Below are 10,398 nucleotides of genomic sequence, written 5' to 3'. Positions count from 1 at the left end.
GTTCCTCCAAGCTCAAACAGGTCCAGCTCCCAGACACAAATGGACGAAGCAGTCTAGCAAAACAGTGGGTGTGCTCTGCCTCCCCAGCCCGGCTGGCTGTGACTGGACATCGGCAGGAACATCACAGATGTGCAAACCTTAAGAAAGATGAAAGAAAATATGAATGTTCTCTCAGGGAGTCTAGGGGAGTTCAAATGCTAGGAAAACAGAGAGGAGACGACAGCATGAGTACGTGTCACTGTGAAGGCCAAAGAGAATGAACTGAGGTAATGATTTCAAGAGGCCCAGCTCCTGGGAGCTGACAGAAGCAGATGAGGTGGGTGCTCCTAAGAGAGAGGGAGGGAGGCACAAGTTCCAAGAGGCATCTGAGGGTGGTATCAACAAAGAATGTTCACGTTCCTGATGGAGCCCCGCCAGGACTGTGGGCCTCTCCAACTCATATCCGTAGTCTGAGCACCCACTCAGTTTGAGAGGACATCACTCCTCTGAATAAGGCTGTGATGGTCCTGGAGTGGGTCCTGGGGACATGGAAGGCCCGTCGGCCACAGTTGAACTCCAGGTAAGTGCAGTGAGACAGCGATCTTATGTACCAGAATGTTCTAGAGACCACACCCTGCACTTCTAGTGTGTAAGGGCTTATGGACCTTGGTATTTTTAAAGAAAAATGTTGAATATGCCCACTTCTATCATAAGATAAAAGCTGACCACAGCTATTGAAACCCAATAAGGACACTAGAAAATATGTAAGAAGTGGGGAAACTGTTAGCGTTCAGTGAGTACCTACTATGTGACAGACATACTACTAAACTTAATGTCATCTCATTTAATCCCCAAAATAACCTTAAGACCTCTGTTTCACAAATAAGATTTTAGGTGACATGTGCATGATTATGCGGATAATACACATAAAACCAGTGTTTGAGTCAGGCATGTTTAATGGCAAAGCCTACACTAAATACTGCATCAGCAAAGTCTTTACTATTATTCATTTTACTAGCAAATTGGACCATACAAGTTTCTACAAGACACCACCGAGAGGCACCTGGGTGGCTCAGTAGTTAAGCATCTGCCTTCAGCTCAGGCCATGATTCCAGGGTCCCAGGATCAAGCACCCATTGGACTCCCTGCTCAGTGGGAAGCCTGCTTCTCTTTCTCCAGCTCCCCCTGCGTGTGTTCCCTCTCACTGTGTCTCTCTCTCTCTACCAAATAAATAAATAAAATCTTAAAAAAAAAAAGATACCACAGTTTATAGTTATAGTTATAAAGTTTTTATAACACTGAATGCACATATACTATTGTACAAGTTGGTGAGGAAAAAACTTGTATCTCTGTATGGTATTTAATTTTTATACATAGTAGGTACTTAAGGTATATGGTGGATATTTTATATATGGTTGTTTAATGCCTAAGCATTCATAGAAATGTGTATGGTTAGAGATACAAACTATACACAATTACTTTATAATTTTTATTTATTTTTAGCCCACCAAATCTAAAGAGAACCCATCAAAAATTAGACACCTCAAATACACTTGGCCAACAGTGACATCAAACACCATGAAAATCTGAAACTCCTCTAAGAAGACTCTTGAACTGTTTCAGTTCCAAATGAGGCAGATCCCATGGCTCCGTGTTTATTATCCACCTGCTCCCGTGGGAACCAACGACCTTGATCACGTCCCTGACTGATTTAAATAATGAGACCGAGGCTCTGCAGTTCGCCCACTGTGACTATTTATTTCCCGAGGCCACCACACCCTGTCACAAAGTCAGTGGGAGCCAGCACTGGAGGTTCTGAAGTCCTTCCAGGGGATGTGCCCGGCCGGGTCTACAACAAAGAGCAGTAACAGACCCAAGGCTTTGGGAAGTCCTCTTGGGGTGGGTGTGGCGGGATATTAAGGGTTTTCCTCTAGCGGGGACTTCATGTGGCAGAGAATTGAGGTAGTCAGTCTCTCTGAAATCTTTAGGAACACTGGGATCCACAACCCAGAGGACTTCAGCCGAAGTCCTAGGCACAGGTGCTCTCCAGCGCGCATCCCCCCAACTTAGCTGGGCCCAGAAGGATGCCCCAACAATGATCACACCGTTGGACTGCATTTTTTTGCCTTCTCTTCCACACCAAAATGCTGACTTCCCAGTTGGATACTTCCAACCTGATGAGTCCCCAGCTGAGGAATCTCCTCTCCTTACCCCCTCCATCAGCCCACACAGATTCACTCCCGAAGGATTCCTCTGCGTGCCCCGCTACCCCTCCCCCACGCCATTTAAAGAGCACAGTCTCTGCATTTGATTGCATCATGCTGCTGACGCCAGCGCTTAGCACTGGGCTTCGTATTTGGCTGGCGCTGAAGAGATACCCAGGAAAATGCTAAATGAAACAATTTCTGAGAATAGCTTGTATGGGAGAATTTTGTATCCCTAATTTAGGGGCTCTTGTTGCCTTATGCCTGGGATGCAGATAAATGTCTGCTTTTTAAAGCCTACCCGCGTATTAGAAGCCTGTAAACCAAGCGTCTGGCACATAGTAGGTTCAATAAATATTTACTGGATGAATGAATAAATTCACAAAAAAACGCATGCATACTATACATTTCAGCAGAGGAGCAGTCAACAGTGAAATTGTGGGCAAACTCCATTTCACCCTGGAATCCACTAGAAATCCACAATTCTACAAGCTGCACCAATAAATAAAAGACTTCTACGTATCCCTCCGGTGTCATCGTACTTTATTATCAGAAAATCGGTTATCTTTACTTGACTTTTAAAATTACTAAATTTTTTCAAAGAAGAGGTCCCGTTCAGGGGAAACTTTGGAATAGAACTTAACTATAAACAAAGGGACTTTCGTTCTGTCCTTGTCGATTGCAAAGGTCAGACTACTTTCTAAGGTCTGGCTTTTCTTTAGTGAGGAAGATGTGCAAATCGGGAATTAAAACGATAAAGTCGGACCCCGTCGTCTGGAAGCACGGCCTCTCTGATTTTTAATAGGCCTCTTTTCCATTTGGTTTGAAATAAAGTGGCCCCAATTATTTTAGAATCCTTTAAAGGAAAAGATATCCATAAATTAAGCTACAGAGCTCTCCTGATTTCCCAGAGAAATTAAACTCTTACCTTAAATGACTTAAATCGCATTGCTCCCAAGCAGACAAAACTCCCTTCTGCAGGGTTACAAAAGACAGGCACAGCAGCACGGAATTTTGGAGCTAAAAAGATAAATAGAAATAGATATAAACACACACCCCACTAGCAAAATTCAATAGTAAGATCAAAGCTAAACTTTCTCCTTCACAGAGCTCCTGTTAAGATTTTTTTTTTCCCCCTCTTCTACACCATAATCTGAGTCTCGGATACTTTCGTTCCTATTCAACCTCAAGATCAAACAACTCACACACATCTGCTGGGGTAAGTTTTTTTTTTTTTTTTTTTTTAGGCATTCAATAATTGATGGGGGTGAGGGGAGAAGAGGAGTTGAACATCAACATAAAGGCAACAGCAAAATACCCCATCACACTCCTTCTGCCCATGGAAATGAGGGGCCCAGTGGGAGAAGAGTGCACGTGAGGATATAAATGTCTGTACGAGGTAACCCCAACATGTTCCAAAGAGACAATGGTCTCAAAATACGCGCCCTATCATTTAAAATTATCTTTTCTTTTTAAATAGAAAATGGCAGTTTATTTCATCTCTTTCCAAATGGAGTCCCGCCCCTGGCCTGTTGTGAGAGCAGTGAGGTCAGAGGCCTGGCCTTGGGAAGTCTGCGGGCTCACACAGGAGCTGGGCGTGTACACACGAACAAATGAGCAGAATATGGCCACTAGTCAATAGAGATCTTTTGTGAAGGGGAAGGACAAGAAATGCTGGATTATGATCAGGGAGAGGAGAAGGCTTCTTGGAGGAGGTGGCATTCAAACAGGGCTTTGGAGGATACAGACGGTTTTGCTGGAGGAGCTGATGGAACATATCCCCGGCAGAGGGACCCCTTTATTCAAGGGGTCCCGCTAAATTATAAACAACGTTCAGGGTCCAGGGTAACTGGGGAGCAGGTTCTGGGACTCGGGAAGGACACGGAAGCCAGTGAAAATTTTGGAAGTGGGATGGAGGGCCAAGGACACTGTATATGATGATTTATTTTTATTTATATTTATTCCTCATTTCATCTTCCTCCAGTCCCCATTACTCCCTGTCCTCATCCATCCTGAATATTATCCTTCTGTCCTTTGGATGATGAGATTCAGCGGCACACTAAGGTCCTCTGTTAGGATGTGGCTTCAGAAGAGCAGTGGCCAAGGACGAGACAGCAAAACAACGTACCAAGCCTAAATGCACCCCAAGAGGCAAGACTTCATAGGCTGCTCTCCTGCTGCCTTCTCTGGGACACAGCTTCTCCTCCCAATGCCATGAGCCTCTGCTGTATGAGGGACACCTTCCTGGCTTCTCTGTCCCTCTAACAGCCCACAGTATTAGTTGGGTTGAACAATGTCAGCTGCTGAACCTCCAAATCTCAATGGCTTAATAGGAGAAAAGTTGATTTTCTGCTCAGGCAAAAGTCCCACGCAAGTCAGGAGCTCTCCCAAATGACTCTGCAGCAGCCTTGGGACTCAGGCTCCTTCTGTGCACTGCTCAGCTTCGGTGAGAACTTCTGAAAACTGCTTCCCTTCTGTGGGTGTCAGATTCATTTCCAAGACGGTGCTAATAGTTCTTGCCCACCTACCTGACACGACCGTGGTGACTGTCAAGTGCTTAGTAAACAATCATTGTAATTATGAAGCAATTCACATATATTAAATTCTTCCTGTGCAAAGACACTGTGCCGCGTGGTATATGCATTATTTCATTTAACGCTGATAACAGCAGGGTCACAAAAGTCCTCCCACGATTATTAGAACACCAAACAGGTTTGTCTTTGCATTCGTGCAGCATCATCATAAAAGGATATTCTTTGAATGTAACAAGCATCCTCCCACCCCAGTGCCTTGCGCATGCTAATCCCACTACGGAGCTTCTCTGGCCCCCGTATGAGCGTGGCTTGTGCTCTCCCTCCACTCAGGTCTGTATGCTCTCCTACGCCAGCCGGAGAAGATGTTTTTACCCACTCGAACCAAAGTATCACACCTATCTCGTCATCCTTCTTTATCTCCCCCCCACCCCCTGCCGCCTTCATTTGGCTGTTTCTTATAGCATTTTAACCCTCTGACATCTGGGGAGTTCGCATAAGTATTTACTTCCAGCATCACCGACGGTAAGCCCTATGAAACCAGAGACTTTGCTTAAAACCGTCACTGAAGTATCTCCACTGCCTAAAATAGGGCTTAGCACACAGTAGGTGCTCAGTAAATACTTATTGAGTCAATATGATCCACTCCTTATTCTGTGTTGTAAATTAATGAAAATGGTCCTTCGTTACTTGACTTTTCTTCTTCGGCAGAGGAGCTGTATCAAAATACAACCATGGTATTTTGAGAGCTCAGCGTCTAAAATGTTGACCCCCTTTAGGCTTAGGGGAAAGAAGTCTACCAGCTGTGACCTGTCAGTTCCCTCCTGGTGAAACATTAGAGGGGGAACATGCCCTCTTGCAGCCAAGTCCCAGGCATCTGGGTCGCTGTGCAATCCTTAATCAAGTTATCATATCTAGCCCCCTGTCTCCTGGATCCCGTCACTTCTGAATGAGAAAAAATTTGCAGACAAATTTCTAGCAGCAGGAAATCGGTGCTCTCCTGCAAGGCTGCCTGAAAAGCACCTGCAGCGTCAGCAGAAGCCCTCCCACTCCCGCTGGGAGCCGCTCCAAGCCTTCGTCTTCTGGACTGGAAGGTTCTCTGCTCATTCACTTCCAACCTACCTGCCTCTTGGAAACTCTGCTCTGGGCCGGGTACTGCTCTGGGCCAGGACCAGGTGGGACATTGGCCCACATCCAGGCCAGTGATGTCCCTTAATGCGCTTTCCCCAGTTGCTCTGGTCAAAGGAGAGCATTCTGCCCAGAGATCAAGAAGCCTACCACCAGCAGCAAAACCTGCCATCCTCATTGTTCCCAGGCTAAGGGGCATTTGATTAAGGACCGGGAAAGTTCACTTTAACTTACCAAAAAAACACACACAAAAAAACAAAAAACATTCAGCTCTTCCAGGAAGGAAGGGCTGTGCTGCCTTCTGGACTTTATTTGCGTCCAACCATTTTCACTTTTTAGCAAAAACTGCGAGAAAGAAACAAAAAAACACTTTGCCCCTTCATCAGAAAGAAGATCCCCCCCCCCCAAGGAGAGAGAGTTTTGCTGGAGAATAGGAGCCAGGAGGATAAAGATATTGGCAGAGCTTAATGCCATAAATCTGATTAATTTACCTTGTGACACTCTCAACAAAAAAATTAAGGGTCAGAGTCTTGCCTGCGAGGTGACCTTTCACCTGCAGCCAAGGCAGTCACAATGGGGGCCTGAGCCGCCTTTCACAGCTACCTGCTGCTTCCTACAATGAGATTGGACACAGTTTTCAACATGATGGAGGACACCTCTCGGGCAAGTGGCCTTTGTTCTTTCTGCCTGTGGAGTGGAAAGCGTCCAGGTCACCTTCACCTTCTAGCATTCCAATAGGACCAGACAAGGGTTTGTATCTCTGGGACAGGGAGGAAGGAAACCGAAATAGAGAGCTTTCTCGATGACTCATTGCATGAACATATATTTAATAACTTACAGAATATACAAAGACGAATGCGTCTTGGTCCTTGCCCTCAGGGAACATGGGAGACTGTGTCACTCATGCAAATGGGATACAATCCATGCCTCCCAGATGCGAGGGTCTCGATGCACCTTCTCGGATGAATGCTGGAATGATCTAGGAGAGTGCGTTGTGCAGAGGATGAGCCCTTAAGAACCAGAGTCTGGAATTCCCAGACGGAAGAAACTCAGAGAACGATCTTCACAACCACGTCTTAAATTACACCAATACACATAAGGAGTGGAAAGTCAGGTGGCCCTCCCTCTTCTCACACGTATGTGAAAACCGTCCCAGGCTCAATCAGATCTCCAGAAGCACTCACAGACTCCAGCGGGCCCAGGGAGGCAGCTCTCTCTGGGAATGTGTGCCCCCGCGGAGCGGTCTTACAGAGACATCCCTGTTCCTGCAAGTTGCCACTTGGCGTTGCCAGCAAAGCTTGCAGCTCGCTAGTTTTACGTTTCTTCTCGACTTCAGCAGAATGTATTAATAGAGGGGAACATCTGGCAGAATGGCATAGCGAAATGGGAACCAGACGCTCCGTCAAGCGCCACTGAGAGCTGTTTATCCGTGGAATTAACCTTTTGTTCAACATTTGTTTTGTGGTGGGCTTGTGCTGTGTTTTTAAATTCACATTTCTCCCAGTCTCTTCTAAAGACACCCATTTTTGCTGATTCAGCACTCCTCGGGCCTGGCAGGAGGTGGTTTTGAACAGCTGAAAGCGATGGGGGCTGGAACCCCTCCACGGGGCCGGGCCGTTGACTCTGGCCCCCTGTGGGTTTATGAAGCCACAGATGGGCCCAGGTGGGCTCACGGGAGAATTTCAGGCAGATGCAACTCCACCCGCACGCTGAAATTGTGTCTGGACGGGAGGCTCGGCGTACTCACCTTCCCAATTCACTTTGAAACAGTTTCAAGTGCAAAAGGAATTTATGGCTGCAGAAAGGTCTCCTGCATGCAGGCAAAAATCCCAGGAAGCAGTCAGGAAGAAAGGAGGAAAGGAAGGAGGGCAAGAGGCAGGAAAGGAGGGAAGAATGGAAGGGAAGACAGGCGGGGGGGGGGGGGGGGGGGGGGGGGGGGGGGGGGGCGGGGGGGGCAGGGAGAGATGCAGGGAGGGAAAGGAGGGAGGAGCACTCACCAGAGGGTGTACACGCCAGACTCGCAGGGAGCCCTGGACTCTTCCATGCCCACCTGGTCTCCTGCTGACATTGGGGATAGAAGCCCCTCTGGGAACGCTGACCATCCTGCAGGTTATCCCCCGTAGCTCAGCTCCAAGAAGGAACAAGAAATCCTCACATGCCAGACAGAGGCAGTCCCTTAGGGATCATGGAGCAGTAGACGCAGCCCGACAGGAGGGTGTCATTTTGAGGGGGTTCCCGTGGAAGCCTGAGGCATGGAACTGGCAGGGGGTGAAGCAGAAGCAGGAGGGGATGGGGGAGCCCACTCTCTGAGACATTTCTTCCTCCCTCCCCACCGGCACCCAGGCAACATGCGTGCCTGGGGAGCCCCCATTTCCTGACGCTACAGAAGAGGAATGGAGGTTATTCTACCATTATAGGAGGAGCCAGAGCAAAGGAGCTTGGGCCTGCGGGTTCTCTCTCCCGCGGGCACGTATCCCCAGCTGGCGGACACACGCTGGAGGCGGCTGACACATTCTAAAAGCACCTCGAGCCCCAAATTCAGACAACCAGACTTCATCTGGGTGCCATATGTCTGGTATCTTAGAGACTTCACTTTACATTGAAAATGTAAACAACACAATAAGGGAAAAAGCTGAATTCATTCAATGCTTGTTCAATGAAGGGTTTGTGATTTATTAATTTTTTTAAAATAGGAAAGTAAAGAGAACAACAAAATGACAGATCACATATTCTCCAAGCAATTCACATGGCCGGATGCCAGTGTTGGGCCTATCTTAAATAAGATAGCCTTGACATGTTGAAAGATATATTTCAGTAGAGAAATCAATGAAAGAACTTGATACAATTTGAACAGATGAATAATGTGAGCGAAAGAAGTTCCCTGGCTCTTAGAAAACATTGTTTTGGAAGATTATCCAGACTTGCAATTTAATACCAGATGTTGGCATCTGGAAAGACCCTGATTTGACATTTTGGCAGGAGAAATGAAGAAAATAGAAATGGCAGTTAAAAAAAAATAATAATTGGAAGAAAGGATTGTTGCAATAGCCCAGGGGAGCAGTCCCGGAATGTCAGAAAGCACGTTTCCCTCCCATGATACTCCAGTGATGTCAAGGGCAGCCTGGGCCCAGGAAGGTTCCAGAAGGGTATCTGAGGGTGAGGAGAAGGAAGATTCTTTGGGGAGCTCCATGAGGCAGTCAAGGGTTGGGGGAAGCAGGCCAGAGAGTAAGGTCGGTGCCTGTGATGTGGCCACAGGGCCCAGAGGAAATGGCTCTCTGAACCTGCTATTAGAGCTGTGTGGTCGGGCCTAGCCTAACAACGAGGCACTGGCAGAGGACATGGGCAGCTGGCTGACCCAGCTGTTAGCACCATCGGGAATAGGCAGCAATTCTCCCAAGCTCTGGATTCCAGAACACACCACTGCAAACTCACTCTGGCAGAGTCCTGGCTTCCCACACCCTCTTCTCAACCAGACAAGGTATTGATACTGTACTTTGGCTAAAAAGGCCATTCCAAAAAAAAATTTTTTTTTGAGGTATAATTTCTATGCAGTGAAATACTCAGACCTTAAGCGTTAGATCAGGTTTGACAGATAGGCTCTTGCCCCATACCCTGATCAAGACACAGAACATTTCTATCACCCCAGAAATTTCCCTCATGTCTCTTGCTAGCACACACCCTTCCATATACACAAACAGAAGGCAACCACTGATCTGATTTCCACCACTACAGGTCCCCGTCGCTACTGTAGAGTGGTATAGAAATGGCAACAGACCCCATGTCTTCTTTTGTGTCTGGCTTCCTTCACTCAGTAGGTGCTTGAAATCCATGCATGCTGTTGCCTATATCACTAGGTCCCTCTTTTGTTTTCTTTCTGAATAGTATTCCCCTGTATGGACATACCATAAATACCATAGTATATTGTCTACTCATTCACCTATTGTTGGATATCTGGGATGTACATAGTCTTCAGCTATTATGTACAAAACTGCTATGAGTAGTTGTACAGATATATGATTTCATCCCTTCTGGAGCAGATACCAAGCAGTGGGATTGGCAGACCATAGGGTGCATGGATGTTCAATTTTTTAAGAAACTGATGAACAGAGTCTCAAGGTGGCTATTTAGAAGTTCATGTGGAAAATATGACTAACACAGGGGTCCCATGCCGTAGGGTGTGTAAATGAATGCCCTGCCATGGTGTGCAAGGGGTGCATGGGGAGTATGACCATGGGCAACCTGGCCTGGGAGCAGGGACATCCATTTCTACTAAACTGTCTGGGTCTCGGTTTCCTCGTCTGTTGAGTGAGGCTGTTAAACAGATGCCACCAAGGGCATTTCTAGCTCCATTCTGACATCATGAATCTTCTATTTCATCATGTTCTAAGAGGCAAAACAAAAATATATTAGTAACTTTGCTCTTTGAATGCCAATATCTGATTTATAACCTCATAGAGTGACTAGACTTGTCATCTAACAATTTCGGACCTTGGATCCATTCGTGATACTTCCAAATAAAAGAGCAGAAAATCCCATTCAAACTTGGATTTAATCCC

This window comes from Mustela erminea, chromosome 1 (genome assembly GCF_009829155.1).
Source record: "Mustela erminea isolate mMusErm1 chromosome 1, mMusErm1.Pri, whole genome shotgun sequence".
Lineage (NCBI taxonomy): Eukaryota > Metazoa > Chordata > Mammalia > Carnivora > Mustelidae > Mustela > Mustela erminea.
This window is presented reverse-complemented; position numbering follows the sequence as displayed.